We start from the raw sequence: 20,874 nt of genomic DNA, 5'->3' as shown, positions 1-20,874 counted from the left end.
GGACCTCCTGAATCACGATTGCCATGAGTGTGGCTTCAGAGAGAGACCTAGTTTGGAACTTTATTCCATTAGAATTAATGTGCACTCATAACCACCATATAACTTAAAGCCAGAAATGGCATACAGTCCCTCTCTGGGTTTAATGGGAGATATATGTCATCCGTAACTAATTTTATCTGTTTTATATCAGGCTCTGCAAATTGCCAACTAGACGAGCTTTGCCACATGCACTCGCAAAACCCATAGGAAAGGAAATTCACCAATGAGATTTCCTGAAAATCTCAAATCCTTATCCTACACTGCTATGAGATTAAAAGGGGAACAAATGCCGACATTTGTTTAACTTCCGTTAAAGTATGTCTGAAAAATGCTTTATTCATAATAAAACAGTAAAAAAAAAAAAAAAAAACTAACTTCATCCAGTGCACTTTATGGAAGAGCAGTAGTCATATTTGTAAATAGTGAGAAATAGCATTTTCTAAAACAAATACTAATGCTGTATGTTAGCAATGGCTGCTTTCGAAAAACACTGCTTCAAGAAGATTCAAAACATTTACAAATCTTTTGTTTCAAATATTTGGTCTGGAGCGCATATCAAACTGCCAAAGTCACTTTATGTCAGTGAACAAGGTTTTGTTATGTCATAACTATTTTTAATTAATTTGACATTTCAATGTTTCACCACTAGGGATCAATCTCTGTGAAGACTGTGAATCATGCAGATTCACTGAGATCACCCCCAGCAGTGAACCATTGAACAAGTGTCTATAGTTTTTCGGATAAATACATTTATAGACATTTTAGAGTCATTAGAGTCATGTAAACAAATAAATACCACTTTTCTTGACTTCTGGGTTGTGTGCCGGCGTGTTTGTGGAAGCAGGAGATTGAACTCCGGGCGGCACCCCTTTTCTTTGGTGTCGCTCTCGATGTGCGTGCATGTGGCACGTAACAGTATTAAACCATTAGTTAATTACATCTGGAAAATGATAATTTAAGTAAAACATTTGCAATGGGTTTGTAAAAGCTGTTTTAACATTTAATGCACATGTAAACAAAAATGTGATATGTGGGATTATAATGTTTAGAGTCATAAACAGAATTTGCAGAAAAATTGAAATCTGAAATTGGAATGGAATAATGAAAATAAGTGCATATATATATATATATATATATATATATATATATATATATATATATATATATATATATATATATATATATATATATATATATATGCTATCGTTTGTGTAGACAGTGCATTGTACATTGACAATTGTCATATTTCCATTTCTTTCTCTTAATGAATTAAAGAAGAAACATCTGAGACAAAGATGATGAAGTGTGACTTAGAAGTCCATTAAAGCAAATTGTTTATACTTTTTAGTGTCACATTTGTATTTTAAGATGAATGATATAAAGGAAGGTAAAAAAAGATCATCTCAAGTAGACCTCTGAACTTCTCTGAACAAAGAGAGAGAGGAAGAAGTGCACACGCGGAAGTGAAGCGTGTAATGAAAGTGTCCAATGCAGCTTTCAGCTCCGGAGGGACCCTGCGTGGGTGCCTGGCTGGATGGTGAATGGCTCAATTTAAGAGGGTTAATTATAAGGTGCCATAGAGGTGTCAGAAGATTTAGAAGACTTATTACAAAATGTTTGTGCTAGCACGTACGTTAGCATTCTGCTTCATGGAATCGTTAGAATCATGTGAGGTGCTTAATGGATAATTATAACTACACCGCCAACTCCTCCCCCTTAGTTTCACGTCTTTAGACCTGTCTTACTCTATTTCCACCACTTTGCCTCCTGGGCAATGAAAAACAAAAGACAAGCTTGCTGTAGCAAAGGAACATTTTTGGGTCCTATATCATTCCTTGGCTAGACAGTGCAAAACTGATTCAAAGCTTGTGAGCTAAATATAATTATCACTGATTAAACTGGTTAGCCACCAGCTGCTGCAAGAAAAATAAGAGAGGAAAGGAGCATTTCTTTCAACATTATTAGCATTACCGTGCATTTTTCATGCTAAACGTGTCAAACATGGGTTCTGTCAGGAATTGAGGCTTTAAGCGCTTTACTTCTATAAGCTATTGTCCTCTCTCGGGGCCAGTTTGTGCAGCGTATTTCAGAAATTAAGAAAGGGCATTCAAGACTCAACCACCTCCATCATAAATCATTATTCATAAAGTGTCAGCAAGGAAACTGTGATTGCTCAAAAAAACCTTGTGACTTTTCATGCTTGTGTGCTGTTGGCCAAACCAAGGGAAGCTGGCTGCCATCCAAATCGCAGAGGAAAGCGCCTATTGACGAGGAGTGAACTCCCACTGTTACTCGCTTCCTGTGTGTATAATGCCCACAGAAATCCTTGCCCCCAATCTCCTGGGGCGTTTAAACAGTCAAAGAGGAACTTTCTGGCTCTTCATTATATATTTGAATTTAAAAAGAGATGAAAGACTTGTTGGGCTTGTCTGGAGGTTTTCAATAGATCTTTACATGACTAAAGTAGACCCCCGGTCAGATACTTAGTAGGTTTAGAGCCAGAAGAGTGATCTGGGATGGGATCCAGTCAGCCAGGAGATAATAAAAGGAATATGGGCATCACAGTATGAAGAGCTTTGAAAATGTTACCATCTGTCGGAGCACATTGTCAACATGCTGTGAAGGTGCAAAACGGAGGCAGGTGAATATATCCTGTCCTTCCTGCCGCTTTTGTATGTGCTGAAAAAATACTTATGCTAATTAGGTAGAAAGCTGTAGACTTGTAGGAATTCTTACTGAATGAGCAATGTCTCTCGTGGATTGTTCAAGGTCAAGTGTGCAGGGCATATTCTGGGAGATGAGGAGGTTATATAATTGCTCGTCTGTATATAAAATAATGAGTTAGCAGTCAAGCTATAAAGAGAGTACTCATTAATTGTACTCTATGCATATCAGCCAGTACACAGTGACCAAATGCTGCAATATCCAACTTTAAGTATCCTGAATGACAATTTAGAAACCGAACACTTAGCAAAAACTTAGCAATTTAACAACTAGCAGTTAGCCAAGGGGTAATATGTCTTCTTCTTTTTTTCAAGTGAGACCAGTTGTCAATTTTATATAACCAACTTAAAAAAGTTATGACCCGTCATAAAAAGTTATAACCAGAAAAAATTGATGACTCACTTGTAAGTCGAAGCCTTTTATGCAACCATTCACTGGTCTTAAAAAAAAAGTAAAGGTGAAAAAGAGTGGTAGAACTTTTTTTTAAGGGTCCAGAATTATTAGTTAAGCGTATACACACTATTAATTAATGTATTAAGTTTATGAATAATTATTTATTTATGTATTATGTTTTATAGTGCTGGTGTTACAGTCATATAACAGTGTAACAGCAATTTGACACCCTGTTCTAAAGGGGATGTAATATACACATGACTTATTGCACTTATTGAGTGATATTTAAGTTTATTGACTAGAATATGTCGATGATTATGGCTAAACTGACACTAATACAAGATTCATGAGCTTTATTGTGACATGCACTAGTGCAATGACATTCTTGGTGGCCGACACAGAGCATTGAAATTTCTTTACAAAGGTAAGTCAAGGAATTATATTTACTTAATAATTAAAATGTTATTCCGAATGTTAAAGGAACTTGCTCATCATTGTGTCAGTGTTCTATTCGCAAAAACAACAAAGTGACGAAAAGTACTCTGTAGAGCAGTTTGTCTGCTTACTGTTCAATGTAAGACTACTGACTTCCATGTATGAGGACCCGCTGTGAATATAGATAGAAATAGCTCAATCTAAGGAAATGAAAGCATAGCGGTTCATTAAGAGAGGTCTTTATACACCTCTAGTTATATATATATATATATATATATATATATATATATATATATATATATATATATATATATATATATATATATATATATATATATATATATATATTACATTGCATTTCTGTAAATAGATCATTGTAAATATTACAGGTTGCACCTGTACAGTGTCATGTGGTGATAAAGTGTCAGTGTAAAGTCTAGTGTTTCAATTGTCCATGGTTACCAGTCTAATGCATTATGAGTTGAGTGTAAGATGGTCCAGTAAGTAATGTGCAGAGTGCCATTGAACAGGCTGATTTTATCATGATGGTACAGGTGGAAATGGCAGTGGGTTTTGACTATTTATCAGTCTAATGGCTTTGATTTTGAGACTGATTGAGTACAAAGTAACAAAATAACTAGTCACTAAACCTCTTGTGATAACTTTATATACAAATTATAAGTAAAAACATACAAACAGCCACAGTTCTGCTCTAGCTTATAAACAACTTTGGTTTAGAGGTCCTGGAAGATAAATTGCTTGTGATTTTATTGGATTGGATTAAAGGATCTGTTAATTGCACAACTATTACTCAACAGTATGGTTTAAAATCAAGATGTATGGTTCTTTAAATTCAAAGCAAATTATGTGATCTACACTGTAGGTGTAACTGAGCGTGGATGTTTCAGGTGGTCAGAACAGAACCAGAAACAGAAACGAAATCAAATGTTATAGTTCCAAACAGAATCGAAAATATTAAATAGCCGATAACCGGTTAATAACGTTATTTTATCGTTCCATTTAATATTTGAAATTTGCTGTCAACCAATCACGAATTCCAGTAGATTCCGGCATATGCAAATATGACACTGAAGCCAGCGAGTGAAATGTCCGCTCAGCTGTGAACTCATCATAGGCAAGTCTCAATGACAATGCACCGCCTTCAGGGACGGATTAAGAACAAATTAGGCCTGATGACGCAGTGCAAAAAGGGGCTTTTTTTCTCGGGCGTTGGTACATGTGCATTCTACACTTAAGCGCCAGCATGCTTAGCCTTTCCTGCCCTAACTGAGGACCGCGGCTCTCCTTTGATTATTCCCAACCTTGAGAAGCTCCCCTCGCCGGGGGCATTGGACATTATCATGCACAGATAGAACCAATTTCGACATTTGGTCTGAGAAAGATTCAGGGATGACAAAAGCTCATAAAAGCTCTGCTGATTTGTTAATAATCAGTTAAACGCTTTAAAAAGTCATTTATTTATTTTCAATAAATTAAAAAATATATATATTTAAAAAGGTTTGCTGCATGGTTAAAATATGCTATGCGTATTTGTATATATATATATATATATATATATATATATATATATATATATATATATATATATATATATATACAGTACAGACCAAAAGTTTGGACACACCTCATTCAAAGAGTTTCCTTTATTTTCATAACTATGAAAATTGTAGATTCACCTCACAGTAAGCCTACTGCTCTTGGAAACTCATACCTGTACATATGAAGCTGTATATGTAATAGTAACATAAAAAAATGCACCAGTTTTCAAATCTAACTGCATTGTGAGAAAATCCAGCTTCCATGTTCCATGTACAGTTTGGCCCTGTAAAATTGGGCGTAGCTTGGAACACATAGCAATTTAATTATTTTACTAAATATTACTTAGAATGTTTTTTCTTATCTATAATGATTTATTAAATTGAATAAATAAAAAAGAGTTTGTGAAGAAAAGATATTAAAAAGACTTTGAGGATTAAGGAAAATAATTAGTTGTTAAACCAAGAATTAAATCATCAGGAACCCTTTAGTCTCCAGTGCCGCCATTTTCCAGAACTGCAAACTACCTGGAGTCTCCAGAAGTTCAATGTTTCAGATTCTCACAGGATTTGCTAAGGTAAAGAATCCTGAAACATAACCCCCACTTCATAAGAATCACATGTGCCGTTAAATACATGAAGAAGAAGAAAGCAATGCATATAATTAGAAGACAATGGATCTTTAGAGAAACATAAATAAATAAATAAATAACTACAGTAAATAAACCGGAGGACTGTTTCAGACCAATGATTAACTGGTGTGATCCTTTTTATTTCTAGGAAACTTTACAAAGGCCTCCTCTCTAGACAGAGCTGTTCCTGCTGTCATATCAAGTCTTCTGAGGACAATTACATTGAAGAAACATTAATGAATGCTTGCAAAAGTGCTTGGTCAGGACTCATCTCAGCATAACATTTTTTTTCAGACTGTGTGAAAAAAGTGACATCAGTGCATTGCTAAAAAAAAAACACATAAGATGCCTCCTCCCACCACCAAACTGGGCTGGCAAACATCCAAGCACAAAATTCACTTAGTTCTCCGCTTGGGGGCCTCATGAGGTGGACGGTTTGTTACCTTGTGTAAATGCCGCATGCATTAGTCTTAGTCTTGCCTGCAACGGTGCAGAAAAGTGCAAGGTCACTGTGGCTGTCTCCAAACCTCACCCTCCCACAATACAGTGCATCAGCAGATGTTCTCAGCCCCCCTGCCTAAAAGACAGCTGTGGATGCTGGGGCCCAGAGGCCCCCGCTCTGACCCTGCCACCTGCTGCCCTATGATAGATGATGATGTCCAAATATTCAAAGTGCCACAGAGGCGACAGATAACACCTCCATAACGGAAGAGACGGCAAATCTCTGCTTGGGTGCAGAACCTCTCTTCAAAGCCGCAGGAGTAAATTAGTTTCCTTTAACTCAGCTACAATGTTCTCCTGATGGTACATTTCTTTGAAGATATTTGACTGTATTAAGCCTTTTATACAAAGTTAACTGTACTACTGTTTACTAAATCTGATTTGTTTTATCTTGGTTAAGATGTGTTTTATCTAGGGTAAGTTAAATAGTTTACCCAAAAATGAAAATTCTTATGTATTCTACTCATCCTTAAGCTATTCAAGTATTTAACTTTAACTAAATTTGGTTCAGAGACATGATGACAATTATGAGAGAAGTTTCATTTTTGGGTAAAACTTTCCTTGAAGGTGAAAATACCTTTATTTGTATTTTTTTCTCCCATTGGCTAATTTGGTAGGATTTTATTAAAAATGGAAAGATTGCATTGAAACCATAACTGGTTCTTATGGTGAATTCATCCAGTGTGTCTATGTATAAGGACACTAAAAACTGTTATACAGTATGTGTTTTTATATCAATAGTATACACATTGATGGAATATTTTATGACAAAAAAAATGTCAAGTGTATGATGTTTACATTGTTAGACAGTTTGTATTTGTATAAGGATACTGTACACATTGTAAAAATAATTATGACAAAATAAATTGTCAAAAGTTTGATGCTTGAAGTCATTCATCTTAGATGATAAAATTACACATTCTGAAAGTAAATACATTTGTCTATATTATTCTTTTACATTACATTAATATTTTGAATTGTATTTGGTTGGATATTTGGTTAGATGTAAAGTAAAAGAATTAAGTTAATACAAAGAGAAAGCATTAAGACAAAGTATAATTTGAGATTTGATTAAGCTTAAAAACTTTATTTGATTCAAAGATATGTTTTGCTTTGGCTAAGTAATACATAGTTAATTCTTTTCAAATTTTAAGTTGATAAAAAGTAAAGTAATTCGATGTAACAAGTTGACGCAAAAATTTTACTTTGAACCAACGAAACACTTTTTTTCAGTGAGGCCACCACTAGGCCACAGGATACAAGGTTTGAATCTGTGATGTGCTTTTTTAAAACTTCATGGACATTAGAACAATCGCACACTGTGGTTATCAGAACAAAACCTTTTGAAATGAACAAATGCTGTCAGTAAACAGACAGTTGTGTGTTTTTTTCCTATTTGACTGCAGTGGCGGTTGATTTGTTCAAGGGTGGCAGGATTGATTTAATTATTATTATTATTATATATGTGTGTGTTGCATATGTGTAAACCATGATTTATATATATATATATATATATATATATATATATATATATATATATTTTTTTTTTTTTTTTTTTTTTTTTTTATAAGACCTGGGGCCTGTACCATGTAGCTGGATTAGCTGGCTAGCCAGGTAAGTTTCAGGTTAGTTTGCACCAATCCTGGGTTTTAGGTACCATGTAAGTGGCTTGGCTTTTAGCTGCATTCATTGCCATAGTAACTTCCACTCCACGGCTAACCTGCTCCGGGGCAGGTTATGTTCTGGGTCAGAGATCTCAAACTGAAGTTGGAACAATCAGATGTGAGAAAAGTGACACATGTCTGACACAAAGTCACTCCAGTTTATCTTGCTACAAATTAAATGTCACTAATGCTAAAAAAAAAAAAAAAAAATAGAAGTCTGGCTTTAATGATAATTACTCAGTCATTTTATGATTTAAATAATTATTGGGGTTCATATTATTATTATTTATCTTTTACACACAAGCAATTTTAGTTAAACATTTATTATAAATTGTTTATTTAAAAAAATATATAATTGTATACCGATCATGTGATATAAAGTAAATCAAACTTGCTTTTTGTTGCAAGGCTCGTGATTGGCTGTTCGCCAGTGATGTCACACATTCATGTGCACGCGCTCCACAAACTCAGGTTCAAAGCCTGAATTGACAAAGAAAGTTGATGAACAGTATCATGGTACATGGTATCATACCCAACAGAGCCGGATTGGAGAGGTTTGGTTTTATCAACTCAAAACTAATCCTGAAACTCTGAATTTGTTCAGCTACCATCATGGTACAGGCACCTGGACTGTTTGATGAAAAGTTATACAAACAAACAGACAGCAATTATCTGATGATGTGTAACAATTTTATGAGTCATTGCTTGTTTTTTTTTTTTTTTTTATGAGTCATTGAGTTTCGTATTAAATAAATATTTAGTAAGTAAATAAGTATGAAGCTAGCATATACTAAATAAAGAGCATACTGCATTGAAACTTTTATTATATGATGTTAAAAAAAAATATGGAGAATTTGTGCCTCTTTGGTATGTGACAGTGATAGTGTCAATTTGATAGTAACAATTGCTAGGATGCAGTTTGGGTGTGAGTGAGTTGGTTGCCATGGAAACAATACTAATGTCAGGTTTCTCCACAGCATTGAGAAACTCTCTTGTCCGTTAAACCAGAGGATGAAAAAAATAACAATAATACATAAATAATTAATTTAAAAAATTGAATTTCTTCTTCTTCTTCTTCTTCTTCTTCTTCTTCTTCTTCTTCTTCTTCTTCTTCTTCTTCTTCTTCTTTTTCTTTTTCTTCTTCTTCTTCTTCTTCTTCTTCTTCTTCTTCTTATTATTTTCTTTCTAACTTAGGGTATCATGGCCTCTATAAATAAATAAATAATAAGAAAATGAGTATGACTAGATGAACCTTACATGATTTTTTTTACATATTTTATTTCAATCAATTATATTATTCATTTATTTTCTTCTTCTTCTTTTCACTTGGACTTTTGTGCTTTAATACCAGGAGTTTCTGTGAGGGATGTGATGGCATAATGGATGTGTAAGAACGATGTCAGAGGGAGGGTCTCAGAGAGAGACGAAGAGTGGGTGAATCTTAATGGCTTCAAAAACCAAGCCACTACGGGCCACTTCCTCTTTCATTCCACGTCCAAACCTAAAGCCAACAAGAACAGAGAGCCTCAAAGTGCTTTGATGAATAAATGCTTTTTCATCCGTGACATTGGCAGGGCTATGTAGGACACCATTTGACTTAAAGGCTATTCTAATTATCACTGAAATGTCTCAGAAAAGCAAAGCCATTCATGTCTTTGAACAGCTGCACATGCACATGTTGAGGAATGTTTTACTTTCTTTTTTTTTTTTTCTTTTTTTGCAACACAATGCAATATTGCAATAAAAAGTACCTAATTAATGGTTCAATGGTTCAGTTATTTGGTTCAACTATTTATGGAAAAGTTTCAAATTGTGATACTGCAATTTTAATCAAAAGTAATATTACAGTGACTCTTTATATTTGGCAATTTTAACTGTATATATTATATACATAAAAACAGAATGCAATTATGTGAGTTTCAAATGTCAATATTTTATTCAGAATACAACATAGATGACATATCAAATGTTTAAACTGAGAACATGTATCATTTTAAGGGAAAAATAAGTTGATTTTGAATTTCATGGCTTCAACACATCTTAAAAAAGTTGGGACAAGGCCATGTTTACCACTGTGTGGCATCCCCTCTTCTTTTTATAACAGTCTGCAAACGTGTGTTGATGTTGTAATTGATGCAGTATGTGGTCTGGGATTTTCATGTTGGAAAATGCAAAGTCTTCCCTGAAAGAGACGATGTCTGGATGGGAGCATGTTGTTCTAGAACTTGGATATACCTTTCGGCATTGATGGTGCCTTTCCAGAAGTGTAAGCTACCCATGCCACACGCACTCATGCAACCCCATACCATCAGAGATGCCGGCTTCTCAACTGAGTGCTGATAACAACTTGGGTTGTCCTTGTCCTCTTTCGTCTGGATGACATGGTGTCCCTGTTTTCCAAAAAGAACTTCAAATTTTGGTTCGTCTGACCACAGAACAGTTTTCCTCTTTGCCACAGTACATTTTAAATGTGTCTTGGCCCAGAGAAAATGCCTGCGCTTATGGGTCATGTACAGATATGGCTTAATTTTTTACCTATTGAGTTTTAGCTGGCAACTGCAAATGGCACGGTGGACTTTGTTCACCTAAAATGTTTTCTGGAAGTATTCCTGAGCCCATGTTGTGATTTCCATTACAGTAGCTTTCCTGTATGTGATGCAGTGCCGTCTAAGTGCCCGAAGATCACGGGCATCCAGTATGGTTTTCCGGTCTTGACCCACAGAGATTGTTTCAGATTCTCTGAATTGTTTTATGATATTATGCACTGTAGATGATGATAACTTCAAACTATTTGCATTTTTTTCTCTGAGAAACTCCTTTTTGATATTGCTCCACAATTTTTCTCCAAATATTTTTTTTTAGTATTTTTTGAAATATTTATCTATTTCAGATAAATGCTGCTCATCTGAACTTTCTTTTCATCAAAGAACCCTGAATAAATTCTACTCAGCTGTTTTCAACATGATAATAATAATCATTTTTTGAGCAGCAAATCTGAATATTAGCATGATTTCTGAAGGATCATGTGAATGGAGTAATGATGCTAAAAGTTATGAAATTGCAGGAATAAATTACATTTTTAAATATATTAAAATAGAAAGCAGTTATTTTAAATAGTAAAAATATTTCACAATTTTACTTCTTTTGCTGTATTTTGGATCAATAAATGTCGTCTTGGTGAGCAGAAGAGAGTAAAAAAAAAAAAAAAAAAGAAAGAAAACATAAAAAATATGTTTTACTTTATCTTTTCTAAAAAATGTTGTGGCCCCTAAACAGTGGCCCCCCGCCACTGTTTAGAAAATATTTTATAGTTTGTTATAGAAAAACAACTTATGCTCAGAGTCCAGAGCCTTGATCATAACATTATAACAGGCATCTTCCAAGTAGAGACCTGCTCGATTGTGGGACCCATCGCAGCAGAGTGTGGCGCAGGACAAACACTTGATGGGTGAATGCGTGTGCGGTACATTTGGTCCGTTTGATTAGTGTGATCACTCCGTGCCACGCTCGGGTACGGTTCGTTTAGTCAGCACTGGCTCAGTTGGAAGAGGTGGGCCAGAGTGTGGCTCAGTTGGGCTCGGGCGAGGTATGCAAATGTGAGCACTAACCACATCGAAGCGCTGAAGTTCTGATATGTGCTGCATGATTGCATTAACATTTCTAAACAGCAAAAGTGATAAAACAATAAATTGTGAGAGGGCTTTGTGTTACCCAACTCAATCCACAAAGTTAACAAAAGGATGCACTCCACAGTGCTGTGCGAGATCTGCTGTCTTCCTGTGCTATAGGAAACATCCTATTTCCCACTTATGGAGTTGTTATTATCAGCACGTCGCATTCTGTTCTGTTCAAAATAACAGTTTGTGAATGTTGATGCTTAGCCTAAATAATTTTCATGTGAGTGCTGCTGTCTAAGGCCCTCCCCAAATGCTCTCATTGATTGAGACGTGTGATGACACCCATCCCAAGCCAGTATTGATCAACATCCCACCCCTCTTGTGACCCATGGTTTGTCTGTATGTGTATTCAGTGCATGTGAGGACTTTCATAAAAAAAATAATAATAAAAAAAAAAACGTAACAAAAAGTTACCCCCCTGGCACTTTATTGCATAATTTTTTTCCTTTTGGAGCATCAGTATACATTTGGACCTTTTGTGGTATCTGCGTAAGAATCCATCTGTTGTCCTCAGTGTGAAAAGATGGATCTCAAAATATACAGTCATTGTTAAAAAGGTTTAAAAAACAAAACATATGGGAAAATGTAAGAAGTTGTGGCACCTGGAGAATTTTTTTTTTTTTTTTCAGAAAACCAGAGGGCAGTTTACCTGTTCAGGACAAACAAAAGTCTCATTTACAACTATCTAAAAACTAATAAATTAAAACTAATAATTATTTTATTGTGGACTATATGTATGCATATTTTATATGAAATATATTATTCTGGTTATTACTAGAAGTTAATTTGTGGACATAACAACCATACTGAGTTTAAACAAACAAACAAACAAATATATATTATTATTATTATTATTATTATTATTATTATTATTATTATTATTAAGAAGAAGAAGAATGATAACATGATAATGATGATAACACTAATACAGTTCAACAAAATACTAAGCAGCACAACTGTTTTTTTTTTTTTTTTTTTTTAATTGATGACAATACAAAATGTTTATTGAGCATAGCAGCATATCTCGAACAAATAAGCATATATGAATGACTTCTGCAGAAACATGAGACACTGAAGGCTGGAGTAATGGTGAATTCAGCATTACCATCACACGAAAAAGTGACATTTCAAATGTGATACTTGGGATGAAAAAGGCAGGAAGAAACAAAAATATATGCGCAGGAGTTTTGATAGTAGAAAAGCACAACAAAAAATGAACAGAGACTAGGAATGCCAAATCCAGGGACACATAGAACAACTCACAATGAAACACAATGAAAGTTAAATAAATGAAGGGTAAATACAGAAATAAGGGATACTTTTGGCACTATCAAGGACAATCAATCAGGACTGAAGCTACAATTGGACATCAAAAACCAGTACAGTAAATACAACAAAGAACAAGAATATCAACATAAAGTCCAATACATAATGACATTAAAATCTGAAAATTAAAACATTAAATGGAAACCGTTATTAAGTCTTGATTTGTTTTTGGGGTTTGCCAGCACAGATTTTACAGGACATTTCAGAGTGGAGCTTTATTATTATTATTATTATTATTATTATTATTATTATTATTATTATTATTATTATTATTATTATTTTTATTATTATTATTATTATTATTTATTTTTTTACTTATTTATTTTTTTACTTATTTATTTTTTGCATGTTGTGAGGACAGGAATTTGTTTAATTAGTGACCATGTTACTTAATATATTCTGTATATTCATAAGAAGTTTGCAGTAGTCCAGACAAGAAGTTTGTTGTATTTTTTATTTTATTTTATTTTATTTTATTTTTAAAGATATGTTTCTGTTAAATAGAATATCTCCTTTAAGATATGACTTTGAGTTTTGTAACCTTGCAGATAGTTTTTTATGATTAAACTGCAACATTACACATTAACCTCTTTCACCTTAAAAGTGAAAAAAGCAGAACAGGGCCCCTAAACTGTTTTGTTTTTCTTATGTTAGCAGATTGTGCAACAACTTCTTATTTTATTAGAATTATAAAAATTGTGAATGTTGCTTGTCTGCACTGCTACGATGTTACGGTGAGCAGTGTTGTGCAGTTGATAAGGTTTTCTGAGAGCTACTTTGTTGTTAGCATGTTCTGGGGTATTTCCTACATGTTTAGTCAGTGTCAGTGATAGTTCACCAATACTTTGGGAACATATTTAATGCATAATTAATTAAGGCATCCAACCACGTTTGGCTGTTGAAGACTGTAACCCAGGCAACAATAATCTGTTCAAGTTTTCAGAGAGAGTGGGCTGTTATTCACAAAGAGCTAAAAGTGAGAGGAAGACACAAAAGGAAGTTTCTTCAAGCTTATTTACAATTCATAGCAATGCAGACGGCAGTGTGGTTGAATCAGAAGTGTGAGGATATGCAAGGTTTAATTCAGATGTGAAAGTAGTACATGATCTAGACACGTACTGTAATTAGTGTGGAAAATCACATCAGGCATGTTTTATAAACAGGGATTTTGTCATGCTAAAGTAAACCATCTTACATGTTTTTATTTATTTTTATTTATTTTTTATTTTTTTTATATATATTGCATAGTTTCTTTAAGAGAGTCTGCATGTATATGTTACAAAAAAAATGGCAGTTATGAGATTGATGCCTCCAGTGAGTTGAGCTGCGTTTCCACCTCAGGAACTTTACCCAGGAACTAGGGACTTTGGGCTGGTACTCGGTGTGTTTCCACTGCAGGAACGAGGAACTAAATAAAGTTCTGGGTAAAAAAAAATGCCCCTCAGAAAGTCCCTGCTGGCAAGGTAGTACCTGCGGGACTTGGGCTTTAAACATTTTGATTGGTTGAGTTCATGCAGCGTTGTGATTTCAACCACCATTTATTCAGATCATTTTCAAAGTATTACTGTTATTGTGTCATGAAATGTAATTTTAAAAGTATTTCGGGTCAGAATGTAGTTTAAAACTCAAATCTGCGGTTTATTTATAAAGACGGTGTCTATTTAAAAATGTGTTCCGCTGATGTCAGAGACGGTCAGCTCCATGCGATCAGTGGGAGCTCAGTCCTCATGTTTCCGCAGAGAGCAGCCTCACCTCGGCTAGACCTTCTGATGTGTGCCGCTGGCTCTGATGTCTCTTTAGTGATTAAACATAAAATATGATAAATTTTGAGTTAATCTAACAGGAAATCTTTGGTCTGTATTCAACTTTACTATATGTTAAAATGAAAATAAAAAAGGCAAATTGGTATAATATTTTGTTTCATTGTAATGTCTGTATATATAAACATTTCCCTGAACTAAATACATTTCTGCGGCTATTATTATGATCACATGAAAAACGAGAGGAGGCAGTGGTATTTCATATCCTTTTTCATTTTATTGTATACAGAGAGGAAAATTCCAGTAGCCAAGGCAAGTTGACTGATGTTATCAAGTACGCTGCTGTTTGCAGATTTTTTCAGAATTGCGTCGTCGCGGACATCACATTCCCGAGTCGAATGTGCAATGTCCGAACTACTGAGGATGGCGTTGGTTTCTTCCTTCAATTTTGACCACTCCTCATAATTCCACTCAGTGTTCAGCTGTTGTGTTTGACAGCAAGCGGTTTGAAATTAAATCAAGCAGTAGTTTGAAGGCAGTGTGGGATGGGTTTGGTTGTGAGGTCAGTTGACAAGTTCATCAAACAGACCCGTCTGGGTCAAAAATGGCATCTCTGTGCTCATCAGATCGTCTATTTCAACATTTGTGAATGTCTTTAGGAATGCCTTCTAAGTTTAATTGGACCGCAGAGTCAGTGAGTTGCAAAAACTCCAGACAGCAGACTGGAATAATTATTATGGGCAAATCTTCAAAGTTGCAGAGTTTTATTCCAAACTTGCATGTCCACTGACAGAAAAGCGAATCATTTGGATGGGAGTCCTTATTAGAAGCATGTTCACATCATTTCTCCTCCAGCTCAATTTAACAGATAGGTTCCTAGAATTTGGCTTATATATATATATATATATATATATATATATATATATATATATATATATATATATGGTCCCACTTTATATTAGGTGGCCTTATCTACTATGTATTTACATGAAAAAATAAGTACACTTATTGTGTTCATATTGTATTGTAAAACACTTTTGCTGCTATTGAGGTGGGATAATAAGTAAGGTTACGGAGAGGGTTGGAGGTATGGGTAAGTTTAAGGGTGGGTTAAGGTGTAAAGTATGGGTCGACAGTGTAATTATGAATGCAATTACAGAAATTAAATACAGATGTAATTACATGTAGCTTTTATAAATATAAGTACAATGTAAAAACATGTATGTACACAATAAGTACATTGTACTAAATTATTAATTTTAAGGCCACTTAATATAAAGTGGGTCCATATATATATATATATATATATATATATATAATTTTTTATTATTTATTTATTTTTTGGCCAACAGACTAGAAACATTGGAAGGTTGAGAAAAAACAAATAGATAAATGGAAATAATGATGTTAATGGCTTGAGGCTTTGAAAATGCAGTTATCCGGATTTTATTTCTTCTATTATGGCAGCTTGTCATGGTAAGAGAGTGGCAGATCGATGTTGTCAGCCTCATTTGATAACAGACACATGCTTTTAATTGGAACAGTCAAGATAGCCAGGTCCAAAATAGCATCATCCATTTAATTCTATTAAATGCTAAGCTAGACTATTAACAAATAGTCTAGCTTAGCTCTAATCAGCCCAAGGTAATAGAACAACTACAAGTTGTTACAATATAAAGAGCACCTATTATGCAAAATCCACTTTTACAAGGTGTTGGGAGAGAAATGTGTGTTTGAATTGTGTGTACATAAGTATCTTAGAATTATAAAAAATCCATCCAGTTTTTTTATTATTATTATTATATATATATATTTTTTTTTTTTTTTTTTCGTAAACTCAAACCAGGCTCAAAAAGCAGTTTGGATCCTGTCCACAATATTACATCATATTGCGGTAGGCCCACCCACTGCTGTTGACTGACAGGCACTTATAACCATATCTTCTGCTCTTAGTGTGTTGTGCCATGTATTCCATTTTGTCTGCGTGCGATCAACCGTGTCGCATCCATTGTTACAAAGTGAATGTGAAAAACTATACAGCTACTACCATTCAGAGACCTTTTGGTTCATTCACATCATTGTTTCTTCTGCGGTCTCTCCTTGTTCTGGATCTGAGGCAGTTTCTCAATACCAAGTATGCAAAGTTCGGACTTGTGTCCTTGGTAGTTCGAGTCTAATCCTGCAAATCAAAAAACAACAGCTTACTTCATAATGTAACTCAGCTCGGATAATTCGGTTATCCTCACTGTATATTTACAATAAGAAAAAAAATATGATAATCAAATGCACTGCCGCTTTTTGTTGTCATTTAGACATTAATAGCCACAAAAATGTAGATCAGGCAATGTGGGCATACTTATCTTCGCTCATTCTATGTACACTCAAAACAAATTATAAAGACAACCACAGGCAAATATATATAAAACCTCAATATGCGGTTCATGGTATTTTGAGCTTAAACTTCACGGTCACATTCAGGAGAGCCATAAGATTAATATAACATCTTGTAAAAAGGGCATACTAGGTGCCCTTTAAATAAACATTACTTAATCATGTTGTCACAGACTCTCAGGCAGGAAGGAACAAGGAGACACTGGAGAATGTTGAAGGAGTTTATTCAAAAACCAAGGAGACAACGAACACAGGCGCATCAGAGATGATATTTAACAGCAGACCGAGAACTCAACACAGGGAACACTTTTAAAACACATGACACAATGGGACACACCTGAGAACAAATTAACTAATTAATGACACAGCTGGGAACGAATACACATGATGAAGACAGGCAAATGAATGACAAAGGGAAAACAGGAACATACAATTGACAGAACAACACCCTTACCACATTAATGTTCAATGGGCTTGCCATATTAATGTTCGGCTGAATGGGCTGGGGAACTGCCAGTTGAGGGCTAATCAGCGTCACAAGCATTTCCCCCCTCGAGGGAGCTGGTGAGGGCGAACACACGAATGACCAGATCAGGGCTCGACTGAGCCATGGCGATAAACATGGCTTGTTCCTCCATCACTGCGAGAAGAAACAGAAGGAAAACACAAACAAACACAAAACCCCTTTTTCAGAAGAAACAGAAAATAAAACACGGGGAGAAAAAGTCACCACTTTACTTTTCAGTCTGCTGTTCTGTCACGGACTCTCAGGCAGGAAGGGATGAGGAGACACTGGAGAATACTTCAAAGGAGTTTATTCAAGAACCAAGGAGACAACGAACACATGAATGTCAGATACATTTAACAGTGTTCCCTGTGTTTAGTCCTCTGTCTGCTATTTAAACACATGACGCAATGGGACACACCTGGGAACAAATGAACTAATTAATGACACACAGATGGGAACGAATACACATGATGAAGACAGGCAGAAGAAGGACAAAATAAGGAAAACAGGAATGTACATGTGACACGTTACTGTTGATTTCTGTCCTTTCTAAGGTAGGCCCTCTGTGAGCACCCCCCATCATTGGATTCAGAAACCGGATGCTTGATATTATGTCCAGTATTATGTACAGTCGTTGAACACTTTGCACACTTTCTAAAATCCACATAAGTGATAAGTTGGCACGCAAGACTCTGCACACTTTGTGAAATCCTGTATGGTAAGGCTACTCCTTTCTGAATTTGGAGTTCTCCTCTCATGTGAGAGTTCTCCGTTTTTTTTCAGAGCACCTGTAACCACCAGCATCAGGTGAACTAGTTTTTGGCTAGCTTGCAGTATGCTTAACCTTCTGATTCTAACGATAATACTGTAGGTCGAGCCCCATATCTCATGAGAGAGGGTTTATGTTCCCTCAGCTAGGTAACCTACTGCTGCCCGTCCCAGCATTGGAACACGCAGAGAGTCGAGCTTCCCTCTCATTTGAGAGCTGGGTGTTCGCTCCTCCCCTCAGCTAGATATTTACTGTAAGCCAATCCAGCATTATACCATAGATCGAGTTGATGACTCTCAAACATATTGGTTTTGGGAAGTACAAATCCATCTATGAGATGCTCTTTCAGAGTGCCACAAGAGCCCCTTATATATAACGTTATTCTAAAATCCATGTTATGGTAAGTTTGCATGTGAAGTCTTTGCGCACTTTCTAAACTCTTAACTGTGGTAAGTTTGCAAGCTACTGTAGTAGTCTGCGTTCTTTTCTAAAAACCTATACAGTAAGGGCTTTGTGCGGTTGTTTCGTGCCTTATCTTGAGCTGGGAAAAGCCCTGTTTATCATGGGCACCACTCCACCTATATATCCACAAGATACGTATTTAATCAGGGTGTTGCTACTAGGGATCCGTTGAGACAGTTCCTTCAGCAAGCTTACGGAAGAGCAATCGGTAGCCCCTGTGTGACAGGCCAAGACTAAGTGGGCCTTATTTTAATGATCTAAACGCAAAGTGTAAAGGGCATGGCGCAGGTGCACTCAGGGCGTGTCCAAATCCACTTTCACTATTTTAACGACCAACAAACGGTCCGTGTGCCAGGGTGAATTTTTGGAATGGATAGTCCCTATTCTCTTAATAAGTAATGGGCGTAATGTTCAATAAACCAATCAGAGTGTCATCTCCCATTCCCTTTAAAGAGCCAGTAAGATGAAAATTCTAAGCTTCCTATCACTGTTTATAAGTCCTGTACATTAGGTTTAAATCCACCCAAGGCTAAAAAACATTGTCATTTTGTCAAAATTTCATTTTAAAATTACCTCAATTCTCAGAGATCCCCAAACGGTTCGCGCAAAGCTGTTCAAAAGATTCAGTTTCCTTAAACCCCACCTTTCGGTAGCATACTGTGTTCTGATTGGTCAACTAACATAGTCAGTTTTGATTGGTTGTTCCGCACACACCTCCACGGTAAACTATGCGTTAGCATCTGTTTGGGGTGAATTATGTCTTATTCCTCTCACCGTGAAGCAAACAGTAAAATAAAAAACGTGAACAGTCTCGCTGCTTTTTCTTCTGTGTGGGTGTATTCAAGCCGCGCGCTTCAGTTTGAATCTGAATAGTGCATTCAGCGCGGGGGCGTGGTCACATTAGATATAATGAAGGGAGACATGAAAAACAGACATCACGCAGCAGACATTACTTTATCACAGAATATCTTTTTTCAGCAGCACATGTTTAGTTTTAAAGTAGACATGTCAAGTTTTCTATAGATATCTCTCTCATGTCTCTTCGTTGAGTTGAGTACTTTGCATTGTGATTCGGAGATGCTCGTTGTTCTAAATAAAGTTGATAATGAACCCTCTTTTATGGCCAAATGCTTTGAAAATCCTGCTGTACTCACCAAGATTAGAAAAGCAGTCATCAGTGAAATGTTGTCACCACAACAAAAGGGATTTTTTGTACTGCTCTGGTATTGTGAATTTTAGCCATTGGTTCTTCTTATCTTCATTCATTGGCAGTGAAAATAAAACAAACTTGCCTTTACAATTAAAAAAACACTGTCTCCTCGACATGATGCTGTCACACCAACCAGAGCGTCTGTGTGTGTGTACCGTTTCTCCCAAGACGGTAGGAGGAGATTATTATTATGCAAAGTGTTCTAGTGCTATAACGACTTGTTTCAGCAATTCAGAGTCGACTCCTTACTTTAGAAGCCAATAACTTTATAAATCATGTACTTTTTGGTTTAATTACTTTGCACATTGTTTACACAGATGGACAGCTACATCATACACTGTAATACAGATAATTTTTGATTTCCCATCTGTGTGGCTCTTTAAGAGCAAGATGCACTCGCGCCATGGTGTATCACTATTTACATGGCGGAATTTGTTGGCGGAAAAGCTGAAGCGTAGAAACCGATCTGCTTGTGTGTGAAGTTAAAGCGTTAAAGATCATCTACGGCAGGCACGTGCACAGGTAGGGCTCAACCTGTGCAGAGCACATGCCCTTTTTGCCCTTACACTCCGAAGTGCCCTTTTTTTGGTGGTGTCTTTTTTTTTATTTTTATCAATGCTATTGGTCACCCTTTACGTCTGTCTGTCTGTTTTACAAATATTTAGCAAATGAAAGTGCTTAAAACGAGCTGTGTAAATCTTATTCGATCCTCAAGCTGTCAGTAAGCTGATAACTCCGCCCCCTTTATATTCATTGAATCAACAGATTCAATACGCAGTACAGTAGACAACAGCGGAGCTGAACAAAGTTTTGCGAAGGGTAAATAA

At 35.7% G+C, this 20,874-nt stretch overlaps 1 long non-coding RNA gene across 1 annotated transcript; it reads right to left on the bottom strand.

Moving 5' to 3' along the window:
• Positions 1-17,311: 17,311 nt before the first annotated feature.
• Positions 17,312-17,964, bottom strand: LOC128027059 (uncharacterized). The gene is made up of 3 exons (XR_008186620.1): positions 17,837-17,964; positions 17,553-17,738; positions 17,312-17,435 (listed from the first exon to the last, which is right to left on the bottom strand). It is a non-coding gene; the product is annotated as an uncharacterized LOC128027059 (long non-coding RNA).
• Between the last annotated feature and the right edge of the window lie 2,910 nt (positions 17,965-20,874).

Source organism: Carassius gibelio, chromosome A14, assembly GCF_023724105.1.
Source record: "Carassius gibelio isolate Cgi1373 ecotype wild population from Czech Republic chromosome A14, carGib1.2-hapl.c, whole genome shotgun sequence".
In the NCBI taxonomy this organism is placed as follows: domain Eukaryota; kingdom Metazoa; phylum Chordata; class Actinopteri; order Cypriniformes; family Cyprinidae; genus Carassius; species Carassius gibelio.
This window is presented reverse-complemented; position numbering and strand designations above follow the sequence as displayed.